The sequence below is a fragment of the Manis pentadactyla genome, chromosome 15 (genome assembly GCF_030020395.1).
Source record: "Manis pentadactyla isolate mManPen7 chromosome 15, mManPen7.hap1, whole genome shotgun sequence".
Taxonomy (NCBI): Eukaryota; Metazoa; Chordata; class Mammalia; order Pholidota; family Manidae; genus Manis; species Manis pentadactyla.
The window spans coordinates 21,000,459-21,021,843 of NC_080033.1; the positions used below are offsets into that span (position 1 = coordinate 21,000,459).

Here is a 21,385-nt window from a genome sequence, read left to right on the forward strand (position 1 = left end):
GGGAAAATCAGACTCAGATACAGGACTCAGAGCCATCACCCAATACGGCAGCCACAAGGCATATGTGGCTCTGAAGCGCTTGAACTGTGGAAGGCTCAAGTTGAGACACACTGTGAATATAAAATACACAGTCGATTTAGAAGATTTAATGCAAATCAAAAGAAAGAATGTATCTGTAATGTTTTACATTATTACATGTTGTAGTGGTACTTTAGATATAGTGGGTTAAATGTTATTAAAATTCATTTTGTCTGCCTCTACTTTTCAATGTGGCTCCTAGAAAATTCTAAATTATATATGCCTTATATTAAATTTCTATTACAGAACATTACCTTGGAGGCTGGCACCTAGGGTCAAAACAGACATAAGGAAAAAGGAACAGGACCTTGAGCTCACAGGAAATGGAGACCTGGGACCCCAGAAGAGCCATGACATCCACAGGACAGTTAAAGAAATGAAAGAGAAATTCTGCACACAAGCCTAGAGAAGCACTCCAAGAATTAAAATAAAAAAATAAAAATAAATAAATAAAAACAGGACAATGAAAGATGAGAAAACTCAGCACAAAGCCCAGTTTGAAAAAGACAGATGCACCCCTATGTTTATCGCAGCACTATTTACCATAGCCAAGAAATGGAAACAACCTAAGTGTCCATCAGTAGATGAGTGGATAAAGAAGAAGTGGTACACATACACAATGGAATATTATTCAGCCATAAGAAGAAAACAAATCCTACCACTTGCAACAACATAGATGGAGCTAGAGGGTATTATGCTCAGTGAAATAAGCCAGGCGGAGAAAGACAACTACCAAATGATTTCACTCATATGTGGAGTATAAGAACAAAGAAAAACTGAAGGAACAAAACAGCAGCAGAATCACAGAACCCAAGAATGGACTAACAGTTACCAAAGGGAAAGGGACTGGGGAGAATGGGAGGGAAGGGAGGGATAAGGGAGGGGAAAAAGAAAAGGGGTATTATGATTAGCATGTATAGTGTGGGGTGGAGGAATGGGGAGGTCTGTGCAACACAGAGAAGACAAGTAGTGATTCTACAACATCTTACCATGCTGATCGACAGTGACTGTAATGGGGTTTGTGGGGAAGACTTGGTGAAGGGGGGACCCTAGTAAACATAATGTTGTTTATATAATTGTAGATTAATGATAACAAAAAAAAAAAGAAAACCCAGCACAAGAAAAGAAAGAGTCAGTATGAGACAAAAACAAATATCTTTTCAAAGGAGCAATTGGAATTCCTAGAAATGAAAGGTATTTAAATAAAAATTCACTGGCAGGTTAAAGAGCAGATTAAACAGTGCTAAAGAGGAATAATTAATCAGCAGAGCAATCTGAGAAACTCCCCCCCAAATTCAGCACAGAGAGATAAAGACATGGAAAATATGAATGAGAAATTGAGGAAACATGAGAAGCAGATGCAAAAGTCTCAGGCCTATGTCTAATAGGGAAATGAGGAAAGAGGAGACACTACAGGAGGACAGAATACTAAAGAGATAATGGAGGAACTCCCAGGACTGCAGAAGCACATGACGCCAGGCTTAAAGATCTGATTCGTAAAGACATGGGGTTAATAACAACCAATCATTTCAAGGCCAGAGCAGAATAAATAAAAATGAATTCACTCCCTGACATGCAGCAGAACTGCCAAACACTAAAGACAAAGAGGACACCCTAAAAAGCTACCAAAAAGAAGCAGCAGATGATTTACAAAGGGAAGATGACTAGTCTGGTGACAAACTTCTCAACAGAAATAACGCTGGAAGGTGTGGAATAATACCATCAGCAGACAAAGGAAAGGTGGGAGCCAGCCCAGAACTCAACACACAGCAACATCTGTATTTAAGGAGCAATGCAGACTTTTCTCAGTCAAGGCTTAAGAGTTCACAGGTTTCTGAATCATTTGGGAAAAAGAAAGTGACAATGATTGATTTTATATTTTAAGTATAAACTCTAAAGGAATCTTAAGTGTAACTACCAAAAGGAAAGGAATAAACTATGTAGCATGTAAACTAGTAGGATTTATCTCAAGAAAAGAAAAAGAGGGAAAAAAAAGACTCAAATTTCTAAAATCAGAAATTAAAGAGGGGACATCACTAATGACCCTACAAAAACAAAAAGGATTATAAAGAAATACTACAAACAATTACATGCCAACAAATTAGGAAACTTGGATTGAAGTGGACAAATTCCTAGAAAGATACAAATTACCCAAACTGACTCAAGGGGACCCAGACTACCTGAGTAGACTTGTATCAAGTAAAAAGATTGAATTCGTAATTTAAAAACTTCCTACCTGTGCCCCCACTGAGAAAAACTTTATCAGAACTCTGGAAGAAAGTCAATGCTTTATAGTAACCAAGTGAACTCCGATAAAGAAAATGGTGAATGAAACCTGGTAGGAGAAGCCTGTGACACTGTAACTTCCCCTTGCCCCATCCCACTCCCCAGCTCCACAAAAGTTTGAAGACAGCATCCAGTTCCACCTGGGGCCTCCTGGTGTAGGAGGGAGCAGAGACAATCTTGTTCTCAAAGAATCAAAGAACTGATGTCTCTCTTGACCTGGATGGCTCTTGAAAAGCTAACACAAAGGTCTTGCTTTGACTTTGCCTAACCTAGAACTCACGCAGCAAGTAGAGTAGCCATGGGGATGGCATTTGTTGAAAACATTAAAGCAACTAGGGCAAGTAGTTCTAAAATTCATATGGAACCACAAAAGACCCCGAATAGCCAAAGCAATCCTGAGAAGGAAGAATAAAGTCGGGGGGATTATACTACCTGACTTCAAGCTCTACTACAAGCCACACTAATCAAGAGAATTTGGTACAGGCACAAGAACAGACCCATAGACCAGTGGAATAGACTAGAGAGCCCTGATATAAACTCAAGCATATATGGACAGTTAATATATGATAAAGAAGCCATGGATATACAATGGAGAAATGACAGCCTCTTCAACAATTGGTGTTGGCAAAACTGGACATCTACGTGCAAGAGAATGAAACTTATTATTGTCTAACCCCATACACAAAAGGAAACTCAAAATGGATCAAAGACCTGAATGTAAGTCATGAAACCATAAAACTCTTAGAAGAAAACATAGGCAAAAATCTCTTGAATATAAACATGAGCAACTTTTTCCTGAATGCATCTCCTCAGGCAAAGGAAACAAAATAAAAAACGAATGCATGGGACTACATCATGCTAAAAAGTTTCTGTACAGCAAAGGACATCAGCAGCAGAACAAAAAGGCATCCTACAGTATGGGAGAATTTATCTGTAAATGACATATCTGACAAGAGGTTAACATCCAAAATATATAAAGAATTCATACACCTCAACACCCAAAAAGCAAATAACTGCATTAAAAAATAGGCAGAGGATATGAACAGACACTTCTCCAAAGAAGAAATTCAGATGGCCAACAGACACATGAAAAGATGTTTCACATTGCTAATTATCAGGGAAATGCAAAGTAAAACCACAGTGACATATCACCTCACACTAGTTAGGATGGCCAACATAGAAAAGACTAGGAACAACAAATGCTGGCGAGAATGCAGAGAAAGGGAACCCTCCTACACTGCTGGTGGGAATGTAAACTAGCTCAACCATTGTGGAAGCAATATGGAGGTTCTTCAAAAAACTAAAAATAGAAACACCATTTGACCTGGGAATCCCACTCCTTGGAATTTACCCAAAGAATACAATTTCTCAGACTCAAAAACACATATGCACCCCTGTGTTTATTGCAGCACTTTTTACAATAGCCAAGATATGGAAGCAACCTAAGTGTCCATCAGTAGATGAATGGATAAAGAAGATGTGGTACACATACACAATGGAATATTATTCATCCATAAGAAGAAAACAAATCCTACCATTTATAACAACATGGATGGAGCTGGAGGACATTATGCTCAGTGAAATAAGCCAGGTGGAGAAAGACAAGTGCCAAATGATTTCTCTCATTTGTGAAGTATAACAACGAAGCAAAACTGAAGGAATAAAATAGGAGCAGACTCAGACTCCAAGAAGGGATTAGATGTTACCAGAGGGGAGGGATGGGGAGGGCAGATGGGGAGGGAGGGAGAAGGGGATTGAGGGGTATTATGTTTAGTACACATGGTGTGGGGGATCACGGGAAAACCAGTGTAGCACAGAGAAGGCAAACAGTGACTCTGTGGCATCTTATTACACTGATGGACAGTGATTGCAATGGGGTGTGGGGGGACTTGATAATATGGGTGAATGTAGTAACCACACTGTTTTTACATGTGAAACCCTCATAAGAGCATATATCAATAATACCTTAATAAAAAAAATTTTTAATATAATGGAAAGACACTTCACTGACAGCATGTGACAAAGAACAGTCCAAAGAAATAGTCTAGAAAAGTCCCTAAACACAGTTACAACCACGAGGAAGAGCAACAAGCAGCCCTGGGGTAGAGGGAAAATCCGACTCCCAGAGTCACCATGTTGGAATGTTCAACATGTCCAGTTTCTCAACAAAAAGTTACGACGCATGCAAACAAAGTACGGTCCATTCACAGGGTCATCCATTTCATACAAATGGAATCAAACAAGATGTGGCCTTTTATGTCTGGCTTCTTTTACCAGTAAGCATGGCATTTTTCTGGGTTAATGCACATTTCGCGGCATGTACCATTACTTCATCATTTTTATGACCAGGAAACATTGGATTGTCTGTATAGGCCACATTTTCTGCCTCTATTAATCTATTGATGGGCATCTGGATTGTTTCCATTTTGGCTTTTATGAATACTTCTATCCACACCTACACACTTAATAAACATGTACTGATTCACTGATAACAAATCTGATGGACGCTAGGATACCAGGAGTTGGGCCTGGACTACCAGGCTATATCAGTGTATACTGTTTAAAATCTTTTTGTGTTGAGATGTAATGGAACGGCTGTGCCCTCAACACCTGCGTTTCACATTGTGCATCTCCCTGTGTGTCTGCGCGTGTAGCCCACTGAGGGAGCTCAAATTCAAAGTTGAATACAGGTCCACAGACCTGGACCACAGCTCTGGGACCTGACTGAGTTCCAGAATTCACAACATGGAGGATTTAGAAAGGTGCATAATGCATACACCGTGTTTTAAATAATCCCCAGGGGGTCCAGGACAGCACCTGGTCACCAAATCATTCATTCTGCATCAACACTTAGGATGACTCAGAATAAAGTGGAATAAATAGACTGTAAAGAGCAACATGTGAATTCAGGTTTGGCCACCAAAGGAGACTGGGACACCCTGGCATTATCAGAACTTCCTAGGTTTCTAAACTGCAGAGAAAAGGGGGTGTGTGAACTGTATTAGTTTATATTCAGAGGCAAAATGATTTTCCCTGCCAATTCTCGTTTCCAACAGTGCTGCTGGAAGCTGTTTTCAGTCCTCCGAGGAGCAAAGAACCCAGCTTTATTCATCTCCCAGTAATAAAACAAGCTGATAAAATATAAAGTAGTATTTTGTAAAATAAGATATTAAGCATTTTCTCCTTCTCATGGATTATACCAACTGCTTTACATGCATTCATTCACTCACTCCTCACTACCCAGAGGCTGGTTCTATTATTACTTCCATTTTACAGAGAAGGAAAGGGACTCTAAGAGGACAAGTAATCTGTCCAAAGTCATGTACTTAACAAGTAGTTGAGCCAGATCTTAAACCCAGATAATTTGACTTTAGAGCTGTGTGCTTATCCACCACACAATACTGATTCCTTATCAAATAAACGGCAGACCACATTGTGTACCTGTTAAACTAGAAAACACAAGAGGTGCTGGGTGGGGACAGGGCGGGAGAAAGACTGTCTCTGGAATCCCCCAACGCTTGAATCACCTGCTTTCCAGCATACTCCCAAAGTCCATAGAACACATCGGTCTGGTTACAACCTCAGGCAAGCAAGCCCAAAGTCCAAAGGCCGTGTTTGTCCACAAAGTAAAGCAAGCCCCCCTCAGCCGATATTGAATTTACTTGGGTTCTGTCACCACACAAATTCAATTCATCAAGTGTCAGCACCTTCCATGTCCCTGCGGGGCAGGGTCTGTGGTGCCCTGGATCCTTGTAGATATCCCCAAGGGTCCAGATACTCTTTCCAAGAATTTTATATGTTTTCATTTTAAGAATTACCTAAAAGAAAAAAATCAGTGTATCTAGATGACTGGATTAACACTCTATAACCAAGTGCTACCATTTGGTTTCAATGCCTAGGGTATGTTTACAATGGCACTAAGGCCAACAAGGACTACTTTTACTGCCACAGGCTAATGAGAAGAAGCTAGAGGTGGATTTAGCTCATTGTAATACCTTTGGCTCAGTTAAAAGCCAACAGGCATCCTGGTACAAATGGAGGTTTTACTGTAGTTCAAACTGAGAAAGGATGGAAGAATTGAGACATCACAGGGTCTGCTAAATGCAGAAGGGCTCAGTGTGGCAGTCGGGAAAGTAGTTGTTTCAAGGAGGCAGCTAAATTTCAGCAAAATAGCATGTTTGTATTTTGAATTACATTGGCTCGGTCGCTTGGCTTGTGTTTAACTGCATGCTGACTTTATAGCAGAGAGAACTGTATAACACAAGAACTGTTAAGCTCTAGGAATATAAGCCTACTTTCATCAACATTTTTGCCTTGTTTAAAAAAAAATTTAAGTCAACACTGGGGACCCAATGCAATTTCAATTTTTTTCTTTGAAAACAGGGTCATCACTCCATGACTGGTGGGGGTAGGAAGAGAAAGAAGTCTGTGAAATGCTACCTTTTGTTGGGGGGGGAATCTCCCATATGGTTCTAGACAGCAGCAGGAAGTCCACACGAGATAAATAACGTTTACTGTGGCATTGTTTGGAGGAAGGGAGGGAAAAATCTGAATGTTTACCTGGTCTACAAAGATGTTTCATTTAGCCTGCAGTAAATTTAAATATTTCCTACCAGTTATCAAATTGAAAAATCTGTCTGAGTTCTTTTGGATAGTGTATTACTCTCCAGAAGAACTTTCTCTGCTTATAGAAATGTTCTAAATCTGCACTAATGACAGCCACGAGCCACAGAGCTAAGGGACACCTAGAAATGCAGCTGATACACTGAGGGACTATTTATTTTATTTTAATTCAGTTTAAATTTATATAGATACAAGTGGCTAATGCCTACCACATTAGACACTGCAGATAAAGAGACTTTACATTAAGTAAGACTTCCAACTTATATTTAAAATTCTGGGGGAAAAAATCTGAGGATTTGTCAACACTCAGTCCACATTCCTGCAAAGTAACAAGTGGCTGGAGCTAAAAAGCTGTACCTGCTTTAGACAGAGCATGCCCCTGACAGTTTGCAACAGTCCCCACCACTCCCTGTTCTCTCACACCCACTCACCCTCTCATTTATATTCCCTGCCAGGCCTCTAGAAGCATGTGAATTCAAAACCCTGATTTGTGTGGTTTCCTTTAAACAACATCTCTTTAGTCAGTTTTGCCAAATGAACCCTTCAAAATCAGGCGTAAATGCCCCCTCGACCTAGAGAATACTGTTAACATAACACAGTCCGAGGTTATTTCTTCTTCCTCTGAACTCCAATAAACACTTGTCTCATAATGCATTTAACACTAATCCCAAATGGACTCAGAATTACTCTTTCAGGTTCTTCAATTTTCTCCAGACTCTAAGTTCTAGGTGGCTGTGACTCTGCTTTATGTGTGCATATTTCCAATAAAATCTTGGCTGGCACAGAACTCTGATCAAAGATGGCTCTCAGCAGCCATTTCACTGAAGAGTGAGAGGATTCCAATGGTACACCTCTCTTCCTCTCTGAAAAGCCCCAACCTGTTGGACCATCAGCCTTTTTTAACCCAAGTGTCACCCTATTTTTTCCCTCTGCATCGGTGTTGCAGGGAGGAAGTGATCATGTTTCAGCAATACCAGGCTCTGGGGAGCTGCATAAAAGGACAGACCTGCAGCTTTAAACGTATGAAAGTTTTTCCTGATTTTCCCACTTCTAACATTGTTAAAAAACATGGGCCTGTCCACTCCTAGCAACTTGACTTAAGAATGCAGGAGCCCAGTTTGAAAAAGACATATGGACCCCTACGTTTATTGCAGCACTATTTACAATAGCCAAGAAATGGAAGCAACCTAAGTGCATCAATCAATAGATGAATGGATAAAGAACATGTGGTACACATACACAATGCAACATTATTCAGCCATAAGAAGAAAACAAATCCTCCCATTTGCAAAAACATGGATGGAGCTAGAGGGTATTATGCTCAGTGAAATAAGCCAGGTGGAGAAAGACAAGTACCGAATGATTTCACTCATCTGTGGAGTATAAGAACAAAGCAAAAACTGAAGGAACAAAACAGCAGCAGTATCACAGAACCCAAGAATGGACTAACAGTTACCAAAGGGAAAGGGACTGGGGAGGAAGGGTGGGAAGGGAGGTATAAGGGGGAAAAGGGCATTACGATTAGCACACATAATGTAGTGGGTGGGCACATGGGAAAGGCAGTATACAGAGAAGACAAGTAATGACTCTAGCATCTTACTATGCTGATGGACACTGACTATAATGGGGTATGTGGGGGGAGGAGTCTAATAACCATAATGTTGTTTTAAGTAATTGTACATTAATGATACAAAAAAACACTTCATAACAACAAAAAAAACATACACCTGTTTTGCTTGGCTTACAGTGCTCGTTAAAAATGGATCAGCCACTGACATTTTTTAATGGAGAGATTTCAACGAAATATGTGGATTTCTGGCTTCTCTTAAAAACTACCAGATTTGATAGTTATCAATGAGAGAGCTGACAGACGGTGCCGTCTCTGGAGAAGGCTGTGGCCTCCAGTCCACAGAGTCCTCACTTATCTTCCTGCCAGGCCCCTATAATAATCATTATCATAATAGTAAGAGTAGACACAAACATTTACCAAGGCTTTATCATATACCAGGCCCTACTCTAACCATGTATATATCATCTCATTTAATACCCACAATGCCCCTTTGAGGCTATATGTTATATTATTAACCCTATTTTACGGATGAGGTAAAGTCTAGAGAAGTTAAGTAATTTACCCCAAATCAAGGTCATGATTCACCCCCAGGTAGACTGACTTCAAAGCCCTCACACATAACCACTCCACTGTGTTGTGATTCCACACTTGAGGCAGGGACTCCTGTGTAATACTCTGCACCCACTTTTTTAAACTGACCAGTCAAGGAAGACTCCCTCCTCTGGCCATCCAACCAATATAATCTTTACCAGAAGTTTAACTCATTTCCTCTGATGCCTCATGAAAAGAGCAGATTTAAAGCTTACATTGTGAAATACAAAGGCATGGAGCGATCAGAAGCCTCTGACTGCATTTCCCAGGAAAATTTCTTACACAAAATTAACTAAACGAAGAAAAGAGACACCAAAGTTTCTCACTCTAAAAGCCGATCCTAACAGAAGGTGCAAATAAGCACTAAAACCTAGAGGAGCAGTTTTCACGGTGAGGTGGACGGCAATGTGGGGAGCCCCCAAGTCTTCAAGAGTCTCTCCGGAAGTCGACGAGGACAAAACTATTTTCATAAAAATATCTGCCTTTTTCATTTTCACGGATACTTTACACAGTCTACAGGACATATCCAAAGAGGCGGAATGCAAAAGCAGTTATAAGAAACAACTGTAAAACAATGCTATTATTCTCACTAAATTTTTTCTTTTCTGAAACAGTCTCTGAATAAAAATGTCAATTTTGTTAACATAGAACGGTCTACTATTACTATTTAAAAAAGAACTGAATAAAAATACCATTTCACCCAGGAATTCCACCTCTACTAATTTACCCTAAGAATACAGCAGCCCAGTTTGAAAAAGAGAGATGCACCCCTATGTTTACTGCAGCACTATTTACAAAAGCCAGGAAACAGAAGCACCCTAAGTGTGTCCATCAGTAGAGGAATGGATGAAGAACATGTGGTACATATACACAATGGAATATTTATTATTCAGGAATAAGAAGAAACCAAATCCTCCCATTTGCAACAACATGGATGGAGCTAGAGGGTATTATGCTCAGTGAAGTAAGCCAGGCGGAGAAAGACAAGTACCGAATGATTTCACTCATCTGTGGAGTGTAAGAACAAAGCAAAAACTGAAGGAACAAAACAGCAGCAGTATCACAGAACTCAAGAACGGACTAACAGTTTAACAAAGGGAAAGGGACTGGGGAGGATGGGTGGGAAGGGAGGGATAACGGGGCGAGGGGGAGGGAAGAAAGGGGGCCACTAAGATTAGCATGTATAATGTGGGGGAAGGGCTGTGCAAGACAGAGAAGACAAGTAGTGACTCTACAGCATCTTACTACGCTGATGGACAGTGACTGTAATGGGGTTTGTTGGGGGGCACTTGGTGAAGGGGGAGTCTCGTAAACATAATGTTCCTCATGTAATTGTAGATTATGATACCAAAAAAAAAAAAGAATTAATAAATATTGTTAAAGTTTATGAGTTCAAACTTGTAACGCAGCAAATATCACCAGATATAGTTCACAGGCAGAACGCCTCTTTGGGGTCTTCCATAATTTTTAAGTGTAGACAAGCCCTAAGCTCAAGAAGTTTGAGGACTTCAGCCCTAAAGAGAACAAGTCCTGCACATACACATGTGCCCAGGGGGATATGTATCTGTGTGAGTGTGTCTAACACAGAAAGAAACCCTAAACCAAAAATTCGAAACTGGCAGCCAGCAGACATGTTTTGTGAGGGGCCTACACTGTCTTTAAATATTTATTAAATTCATTGTCAGCATTTTTAAAGAGCAAAAGGTTTCACACAGAGACAGTGTTCTGGTCTCTTCACCAAAAAAAAAAAAAAAAAAAAATAGGTTCTGCAAAGTAAAACAGAAGGAACAAAACAGCACGACACTCATGGACATTGACGGGCGACTAGTGGTTACCAAGGAGGAGGGGATGGGGCCAGTGTGGTGGTGACGCTGGGGGGTGGCGGGGTGCGATAGGGGGATAAAGGGGCCCAGTAATTTGCAGTCACGATGTTAGGTGGTCTCAGGGACTGCTGAATCACCGTAATGTAAGATTGTATATCAACGATACTTTAAAAAAATTAAGTTCTCGCAACACTGTCCTGGCATTTCTATGTGGCCATTTGCATTGACTGGCGTCGCTTAGGGCGCAGTCTGGTTGATCACACTCAGGGCCTCTAGGTATCTGAAGTTGCTAGCCTGGGCTAGAGAAGGAAAAGGCATTTTTGCAATAAACAATGAAACATAAGCCAGTCTAATAAATGTCTGCATTCCTCCAGAGAGGTCAACATGCACAACAATAAATAACCCCTTTCCTTATCTGATTTCCCAAACAGCAATTTTGTAATGATCTCACCACTGCTACAGAGACTGTTGGAGGGATCAGAAACACGTCTGAGAAAGAAAGGAATCCACCGAGGAAGGGCGGAAACTCACCGGAAGAGCAAGTGACGGATCCTCCAGGGAACAGGAGGGCCCACGTCAGGACCCACAGGGACAGCAACGGTCAGACCACTGGGTATTGCCTCCTGGAACGCCAGGTGGTAAATTCAGGATTCGTCCAACTTCTTTTGTCCTGAAGAGCAGGTGCTGGAAAGGAAGGGGACAATTCAGAACTTGGGTCCCCAAGGAAGCAAGGACACTGGTGAGAAATTGGAGGAGATGGCAACTTTTAGAAGAAACGAAGCAATAGCAAAAGGGAGAGATCTGGGTGGGAAAAAGGGTTTTGTTGTTAAGAAAAAGGTTTTTCCTCCTTTCCTATCTCCCCTCTCTGGGGAGGGACCTGGGGGATTTTGCTGGGACAAGCCTAACTGGGGTAGAACTGGTGATCAAGAGAGATTTTTGTTGCAGAGTTGGGGAAGAGGGTTGGGAAAACAAATATCAGATGAGAGAGAAACTGGGAATGAATGGTTTGTTAATGAGTTGGAAAGATATACCAAAAAATCCTTGATGGAAAGGAAGGATTTTTGCTGGAAAGCGATCCTGGATAGAGGAAAAAAAAAATCTGTGAAGAAAGAAAGATATTTTTTGCTCTAAATTCCTAAAAGGAGGGGGAGGGGTGTAGTCAAGAAATAAAGAAGAGATTTTTGTTTTTGCTGGAAGATCCTAAAAACAAACAAACCTGGATCCCCAAGGTGAGGAGGACTCTTCAGGAGGAAAGAGAATGTTTAGCAGAACGAACCTGGAAGTGGGGGGCGGCGAATCCAAGGCCAAGATGCAGAAAGGGCGGAGGTCGGGGCAGGGCCCCAGGTACGAGCTGGAGAGCGGCGAGGGGGCAGTTGGGGCCTGGGGGACGGCGCAGGTAAGAAAAGGGGTGCAGTGGCCAGCGGCCGCGGAGTCTTCTCCAAGGGAGAAGGGGCTGCGGGGTGCAGCGAGGCCCAGAGCCGTTGGGAGGGCAGACACTGCGTGCGTGACGCGGGGTGAGGGGCGCCCACGGCGCCCCCTGCGCCCTTCGAAACGGAGATAGGCCCCCTCAAAAAGCAATGTATCAACAAATTAGAATAGGTTCTAAAGGGGTAAGAGGCTGAAAATGACGAAGGAGCAGGAATGGGGATAGGAAGAGAGGCGGCCGGGACGGCAGCAACCGGGTTTTAACCGCTTCCGGGGGTCGCGCGCCGGGCCTCGCGGCTCTCCCAGCGTCCCCCGGTCTCCACAGCGCTGCCCGCCGGCCGGGCACGCTCGCGCAGCCGGGCCTGCCCCGGGGGCATCTTCTGAGCTCAGCCGCGACGCGGGCACGCATGCGCGGCAGCGGCGCCGCCTCGCCCGGCCCGGAGCATCCTCGCGCGCACCCTGCGACGCCCGGGCTCCCCGCGCGTGCGGCTCGGCGGGGCGGCCTCGGCGGCTTTTCGTCCAACGCAGAGGGGCGGGGCCCGGGCGGGACCTCCGGCGGGGCGGGGCTAGCGCGGTTAGGCGCCGGCGGCAGAGCAGGCTTAGGAGCCGCCGCGGGACGCCCTGGAACGCGCTGATGCGGCGCTCGCGCCCGTGCGGACCGCTGGGAGCTGCAGTCCCCGCGAGGAGGGCTTGGGGAGTAGGCGCCCCTCCCGCGGGGCTGTGGGGCTCAGCGAGGCAGCCCCACGTGCTCTTCAGGAGGCGGCAGCGGACCACGAGCCCCCAGGCCTGCCCTTCGGGGCCTTGGGAAGGCGCGGGGCTGCAGAACCCCTAAGGGGGCGGGGCGCGAGGTCACCCGCCACGCGGGCACGCGTGCGCGGCAGCGGCCGCCGCCGCGGCCGCCTCGCCCGGCCCGGAGCATCCTCGCGCGCACCCTGCGACGCCCGGGCTCCCCGCACGTGCGGCTCGGCGGGGCGGCCTCGGCGGCTTTTCGTCCAACGCAGAGGGGCGGGGCCCGGGCGCGACCTCCGGCGGGGCGGGGCTCAGCGCGGTTAGGCGCCCGGCGGCAGAGCAGGCTTAGGAGCCGCCGCGGGACGCCCTGGAACGCGCTGATGCGGCGCTCGCGCCCGTGCGGGCCGCTGGGAGCTGCAGTCCCCGCGAGGAGGGCTTGGGGAGTAGGCGCCCCTCCCGCGGGGCTGTGGGGCTCAGCGAGGCAGCCCCACGTGCTCTTCAGGAGGCGGCAGCGGACCACGAGCCCCCAGGCCTGCCCTTCGGGGCCTTGGGAAGGCGCGGGGCTGCAGAACCCCTAAGGGGGCGGGGCGCGAGCTCACCCGCCTTCCCTCCAGCCATCCCTGAGCCACGTGTGGGTCTGGGCCTCTGCTGAGCAGCGTTGAGAGACAGACAGAAACCGGGAAGAGCAATGGCCCGGTCTGGTCAAGGACATAGGGATTCATTCCTTAGAAATCCAACACAGGAAATCTACGGAGACAACGTATAGTCGTTGCCTTGGGATGGGATGGGGATGGACTGTAAAGGAGCATGAGGGGATCCGATTGGGGTGATGCAAATATTCTAAAAGGGACGTTGACGGTTGGACAATCTGGTGAATTCACTAAAAATTGTTGGATTATACACTTACAATGGGTGACTTTTATGGAAATTATACCTCAAAGTTTTGTTATTTTCTAAAAATGGATCCCTGCGGTAGACAACAAAAAGAAGGACTGGCATTCTACTTTTGGGTTCCTTAATTCAGCAAATATTGCTTACTGGGTTTCTGTTCTCTGCTGAGGTACAGCAGTGTCTGTACCTCAGAAACAAACGTTCCTGCCTAGGCTTATATTCCAGAACATCACCGTCCAAAAGAAATACAAGCCCCGGGTGTCAGACACAATTTTACATTTCCTAGTAATCATTTTTTAAAACAAAGGTTACAGAAGAAGGTGAAATCAACTTTAATAAACAATTCAACCTGCAATGTTATTTCAACATTTAATCAATACAAAAATTGTAATGAGATAATTTACTTATTTTGAATTCTTTAAAACCTGGTGTATATATACATTCACAGGACGTCTCAATTCGGACTAGCCACATCATAGCCACATATAGCGAGTGGCTCTGGTACTCCACAGCATACCTCTAGTGGGGGACAGACCAATACCTTATGAACATAACATGGTTACACTTTAAAAAAAAAAAATAAGGAAAGAGGACAGACTGTCAGAGGATACTTTTTTTTTTTTGGTATCGTGAATGTACAATTACTTGAACAACATTATGTTACTAGATTCCCCCCATTATCAAGTCCCCGCCACATACCCCATTGCAGTCACTGTCCACCAGCGTAGTAAGATGCTAGAGTCACTACTACTTGGTTTCTCTGTGCTATACTGCCTTCCCCATGACCCCCCTTACATTATGTCTGCTAATCATAATGCCCCTTTTTCTCCTTTTTCCCCTTCCCACCCATCCTCCCCAGTCCCTTTCCCTTTGTTAACTGTTAGTCCACTCTTGGGTTCTGTGAGTCTGATGCTGTCCTGCTCCTTCAGTTTTTTTATTTGTTCTTATACTCCACAGATGTGTGAAATCATTTGATACTTGTCTTTCTCTACTTGGCTTATTTCACTGAGCATAATACCCTCTAGCTCCATCCATGTTGTTGCAAATAGACCTGCAACTTTTAACCTATGAAAGTTTTTCCTGATTTCCCCACTCCTAACATTGTTAAAAAACATAGGCCTGTCCACTCCTAGGAATTTGCCCTAAGAATGCAGGAGCTCAGTTTGATAAAGACATATGCACCCCTATGTTAATTGCAGCACTATTTACAATAGCCAAGAAATGGAAGCAACCTAAGTGTCCATCAGTAGATGAATGGATAAAGAAGATGTGGTACATATACACAATGGAATATTATTCAGCCATAAGAAGAAACCAAATCCTCCCATTTGCAACAACATGGATGGAGCTAGAGGGTATTATGCTCAGTGAAGTAAGCCAGGCGGAGAAAGACAAGTACCGAATGATTTCACTCATCTGTGGAGTGTAAGAACAAAGCAAAAACTGAAGGAACAAAACAGCAGCAGTATCACAGAACTCAAGAACGGACTAACAGTTTAACAAAGGGAAAGGGACTGGGGAGGATGGGTGGGAAGGGAGGGATAACGGGGCGAGGGGGAGGGAAGAAAGGGGGCCACTAAGATTAGCATGTATAATGTGGGGGAAGGGCTGTGCAAGACAGAGAAGACAAGTAGTGACTCTACAGCATCTTACTACGCTGATGGACAGTGACTGTAATGGGGTTTGTTGGGGGGCACTTGGTGAAGGGGGAGTCTCGTAAACATAATGTTCCTCATGTAATTGTAGATTATGATACCAAAAAAAAAAAAAGAATTAATAAATATTGTTAAAGTTTATGAGTTCAAACTTGTAACGCAGCAAATATCACCAGATATAGTTCACAGGCAGAACGCCTCTTTGGGGTCTTCCATAATTTTTAAGTGTAGACAAGCCCTAAGCTCAAGAAGTTTGAGGACTTCAGCCCTAAAGAGAACAAGTCCTGCACATACGCATGTGCCCAGGGGGATATGTATCTGTGTGAGTGTGTCTAACACAGAAAGAAACCCTAAACCAAAAATTCGAAACTGGCAGCCAGCAGACATGTTTTGTGAGGGGCCTACACTGTCTTTAAATATTTATTAAATTCATTGTCAGCATTTTTAAAGAGCAAAAGGTTTCACACAGAGACAGTGTTCTGGTCTCTTCACCAAAAAAAAAAAAAAAAATAGGTTCTGCAAAGTAAAACAGAAGGAACAAAACAGCACGACACTCATGGACATTGACGGGCGACTAGTGGTTACCAAGGAGGAGGGGATGGGGCCAGTGTGGTGGTGACGCTGGGGGGTGGCGGGGTGCGATAGGGGGATAAAGGGGCCCAGTAATTTGCAGTCACGATGTTAGGTGGTCTCAGGGACTGCTGAATCACCGTAATGTAAGATTGTATATCAACGATACTTTAAAAAAATTAAGTTCTCGCAACACTGTCCTGGCATTTCTATGTGGCCATTTGCATTGACTGGCGTCGCTTAGGGCGCAGTCTGGTTGATCACACTCAGGGCCTCTAGGTATCTGAAGTTGCTAGCCTGGGCTAGAGAAGGAAAAGGCATTTTTGCAATAAACAATGAAACATAAGCCAGTCTAATAAATGTCTGCATTCCTCCAGAGAGGTCAACATGCACAACAATAAATAACCCCTTTCCTTATCTGATTTCCCAAACAGCAATTTTGTAATGATCTCACCACTGCTACAGAGACTGTTGGAGGGATCAGAAACACGTCTGAGAAAGAAAGGAATCCACCGAGGAAGGGCGGAAACTCACCGGAAGAGCAAGTGACGGATCCTCCAGGGAACAGGAGGGCCCACGTCAGGACCCACAGGGACAGCAACGGTCAGATCACTGGGTATTGCCTCCTGGAACGCCGGGTGGTAAATTCAGGATTCGTCCAACTTCTTTTGTCCTGAAGAGCAGGTGCTGGAAAGGAAGGGGACAATTCAGAACTTGGGTCCCCAAGGAAGCAAGGACACTGGTGAGAAATTGGAGGAGATGGCAACTTTTAGAAGAAACGAAGCAATAGCAAAAGGGAGAGATCTGGGTGGGAAAAAGGGTTTTGTTGTTAAGAAAAAGGTTTTTCCTCCTTTCCTATCTCCCCTCTCTGGGGAGGGACCTGGGGGATTTTGCTGGGACAAGCCTAACTGGGGTAGAACTGGTGATCAAGAGAGATTTTTGTTGCAGAGTTGGGGAAGAGGGTTGGGAAAACAAATATCAGATGAGAGAGAAACTGGGAATGAATGGTTTGTTAATGAGTTGGAAAGATATACCAAAAAATCCTTGATGGAAAGGAAGGATTTTTGCTGGAAAGCGATCCTGGATAGAGGAAAAAAAAAATCTGTGAAGAAAGAAAGATATTTTTTGCTCTAAATTCCTAAAAGGAGGGGGAGGGGTGTAGTCAAGAAATAAAGAAGAGATTTTTGTTTTTGCTGGAAGATCCTAAAAACAAACAAACCTGGATCCCCAAGGTGAGGAGGACTCTTCAGGAGGAAAGAGAATGTTTAGCAGAACGAACCTGGAAGTGGGGGGCGGCGAATCCAAGGCCAAGATGCAGAAAGGGCGGAGGTCGGGGCAGGGCCCCAGGTACGAGCTGGAGAGCGGCGAGGGGGCAGTTGGGGCCTGGGGGACGGCGCAGGTAAGAAAAGGGGTGCAGTGGCCAGCGGCCGCGGAGTCTTCTCCAAGGGAGAAGGGGCTGCGGGGTGCAGCGAGGCCCAGAGCCGTTGGGAGGGCAGACACTGCGTGCGTGACGCGGGGTGAGGGGCGCCCACGGCGCCCCCTGCGCCCTTCGAAACGGAGATAGGCCCCCTCAAAAAGCAATGTATCAACAAATTAGAATAGGTTCTAAAGGGGTAAGAGGCTGAAAATGACGAAGGAGCAGGAATGGGGATAGGAAGAGAGGCGGCCGGGACGGCAGCAACCGGGTTTTAACCGCTTCCGGGGGTCGCGCGCCGGGCCTCGCGGCTCTCCCAGCGTCCCCCGGTCTCCACAGCGCTGCCCGCCGGCCGGGCACGCTCGCGCAGCCGGGCCTGCCCCGGGGGCATCTTCTGAGCTCAGCCGCGACGCGGGCACGCATGCGCGGCAGCGGCGCCGCCTCGCCCGGCCCGGAGCATCCTCGCGCGCACCCTGCGACGCCCGGGCTCCCCGCGCGTGCGGCTCGGCGGGGCGGCCTCGGCGGCTTTTCGTCCAACGCAGAGGGGCGGGGCCCGGGCGGGACCTCCGGCGGGGCGGGGCTCAGCGCGGTTAGGCGCCCGGCGGCAGAGCAGGCTTAGGAGCCGCCGCGGGACGCCCTGGAACGCGCTGATGCGGCGCTCGCGCCCGTGCGGGCCGCTGGGAGCTGCAGTCCCCGCGAGGAGGGCTTGGGGAGTAGGCGCCCCTCCCGCGGGGCTGTGGGGCTCAGCGAGGCAGCCCCACGTGCTCTTCAGGAGGCGGCAGCGGACCACGAGCCCCCAGGCCTGCCCTTCGGGGCCTTGGGAAGGCGCGGGGCTGCAGAACCCCTAAGGGGGCGGGGCGCGAGCTCACCCGCCTTCCCTCCAGCCATCCCTAAGCCACGTGTGGGTCTAGGCCTCTGCTGAGCAGCGTTGAGAGACAGACAGAAACCGGGAAGAGCAATGGCCCGGTCTGGTCAAGGACATAGGGATTCATTCCTTAGAAATCCAACACAGGAAATCTACGGAGACAACGTATAGTCGTTGCCTTGGGATGGGATGGGGATGGACTGTAAAGGAGCATGAGGGGATCCGATTGGGGTGATGCAAATATTCTAAAAGGGACGTTGACGGTTGGACAATCTGGTGAATTCACTAAAAATTGTTGGATTATACACTTACAATGGGTGACTTTTATGGAAATTATACCTCAAAGTTTTGTTATTTTCTAAAAATGGATCCCTGCGGTAGACAACAAAAAGAAGGACTGGCATTCTACTTTTGGGTTCCTTAATTCAGCAAATATTGCTTACTGGGTTTCTGTTCTCTGCTGAGGTACAGCAGTGTCTGTACCTCAGAAACAAACGTTCCTGCCTAGGCTTATATTCCAGAACATCACCGTCCAAAAGAAATACAAGCCCCGGGTGTCAGACACAATTTTACATTTCCTAGTAATCATTTTTTAAAACAAAGGTTACAGAAGAAGGTGAAATCAACTTTAATAAACAATTCAACCTGCAATGTTATTTCAACATTTAATCAATACAAAAATTGTAATGAGATAATTTACTTATTTTGAATTCTTTAAAACCTGGTGTATATATACATTCACAGGACGTCTCAATTCGGACTAGCCACATCATAGCCACATATAGCGAGTGGCTCTGGTACTCCACAGCATACCTCTAGTGGGGGACAGACCAATACCTTATGAACATAACATGGTTACACTTTAAAAAAAAAAATAAGGAAAGAGGACAGACTGTCAGAGGATACTTTTTTTTTTTTGGTATCGTGAATGTACAATTACTTGAACAACATTATGTTACTAGATTCCCCCCATTATCAAGTCCCCGCCACATACCCCATTGCAGTCACTGTCCACCAGCGTAGTAAGATGCTAGAGTCACTACTACTTGGTTTCTCTGTGCTATACTGCCTTCCCCATGACCCCCCTTACATTATGTCTGCTAATCATAATGCCCCTTTTTCTCCTTTTTCCCCTTCCCACCCATCCTCCCCAGTCCCTTTCCCTTTGTTAACTGTTAGTCCACTCTTGGGTTCTGTGAGTCTGATGCTGTCCTGCTCCTTCAGTTTTTTTATTTGTTCTTATACTCCACAGATGTGTGAAATCATTTGATACTTGTCTTTCTCTACTTGGCTTATTTCACTGAGCATAATACCCTCTAGCTCCATCCATGTTGTTGCAAATAGACCTGCAACTTTTAACCTATGAAAGTTTTTCCTGATTTCCCCACTCCTAACATTGTTAAAAAACATAGGCCTGTCCACTCCTAGGAATTTGCCCTAAGAATGCAGGAGCTCAGTTTGATAAAGACATATGCACCCCTATGTTAATTGCAGCACTATTTACAATAGCCAAGAAATGGAAGCAACCTAAGTGTCCATCAGTAGATGAATGGATAAAGAAGATGTGGTACATATACACAATGGAATATTATTCAGCCATAAGAAGAAACCAAATCCTCCCATTTGCAACAACATGGATGGAGCTAGAGGGTATTATGCTCAGTGAAGTAAGCCAGGCGGAGAAAGACAAGTACCGAATGATTTCACTCATCTGTGGAGTGTAAGAACAAAGCAAAAACTGAAGGAACAAAACAGCAGCAGTATCACAGAACTCAAGAACGGACTAACAGTTTAACAAAGGGAAAGGGACTGGGGAGGATGGGTGGGAAGGGAGGGATAACGGGGCGAGGGGGAGGGAAGAAAGGGGGCCACTAAGATTAGCATGTATAATGTGGGGGAAGGGCTGTGCAAGACAGAGAAGACAAGTAGTGACTCTACAGCATCTTACTACGCTGATGGACAGTGACTGTAATGGGGTTTGTTGGGGGGCACTTGGTGAAGGGGGAGTCTCGTAAACATAATGTTCCTCATGTAATTGTAGATTATGATACCAAAAAAAAAAAAAGAATTAATAAATATTGTTAAAGTTTATGAGTTCAAACTTGTAACGCAGCAAATATCACCAGATATAGTTCACAGGCAGAACGCCTCTTTGGGGTCTTCCATAATTTTTAAGTGTAGACAAGCCCTAAGCTCAAGAAGTTTGAGGACTTCAGCCCTAAAGAGAACAAGTCCTGCACATACGCATGTGCCCAGGGGGATATGTATCTGTGTGAGTGTGTCTAACACAGAAAGAAACCCTAAACCAAAAATTCGAAACTGGCAGCCAGCAGACATGTTTTGTGAGGGGCCTACACTGTCTTTAAATATTTATTAAATTCATTGTCAGCATTTTTAAAGAGCAAAAGGTTTCACACAGAGACAGTGTTCTGGTCTCTTCACCAAAAAAAAAAAAATAGGTTCTGCAAAGTAAAACAGAAGGAACAAAACAGCACGACACTCATGGACATTGACGGGCGACTAGTGGTTACCAAGGAGGAGGGGATGGGGCCAGTGTGGTGGTGACGCTGGGGGGTGGCGGGGTGCGATAGGGGGATAAAGGGGCCCAGTAATTTGCAGTCACGATGTTAGGTGGTCTCAGGGACTGCTGAATCACCGTAATGTAAGATTGTATATCAACGATACTTTAAAAAAATTAAGTTCTCGCAACACTGTCCTGGCATTTCTATGTGGCCATTTGCATTGACTGGCGTCGCTTAGGGCGCAGTCTGGTTGATCACACTCAGGGCCTCTAGGTATCTGAAGTTGCTAGCCTGGGCTAGAGAAGGAAAAGGCATTTTTGCAATAAACAATGAAACATAAGCC

At 45.2% G+C, this 21,385-nt stretch overlaps 1 pseudogene; it reads right to left on the bottom strand.

The window, feature by feature from the left end:
• Positions 1-21,385, bottom strand: part of LOC118928755 (zinc finger protein 541-like) — a 213,171-nt pseudogene that overhangs the window by 35,710 nt on the left and 156,076 nt on the right.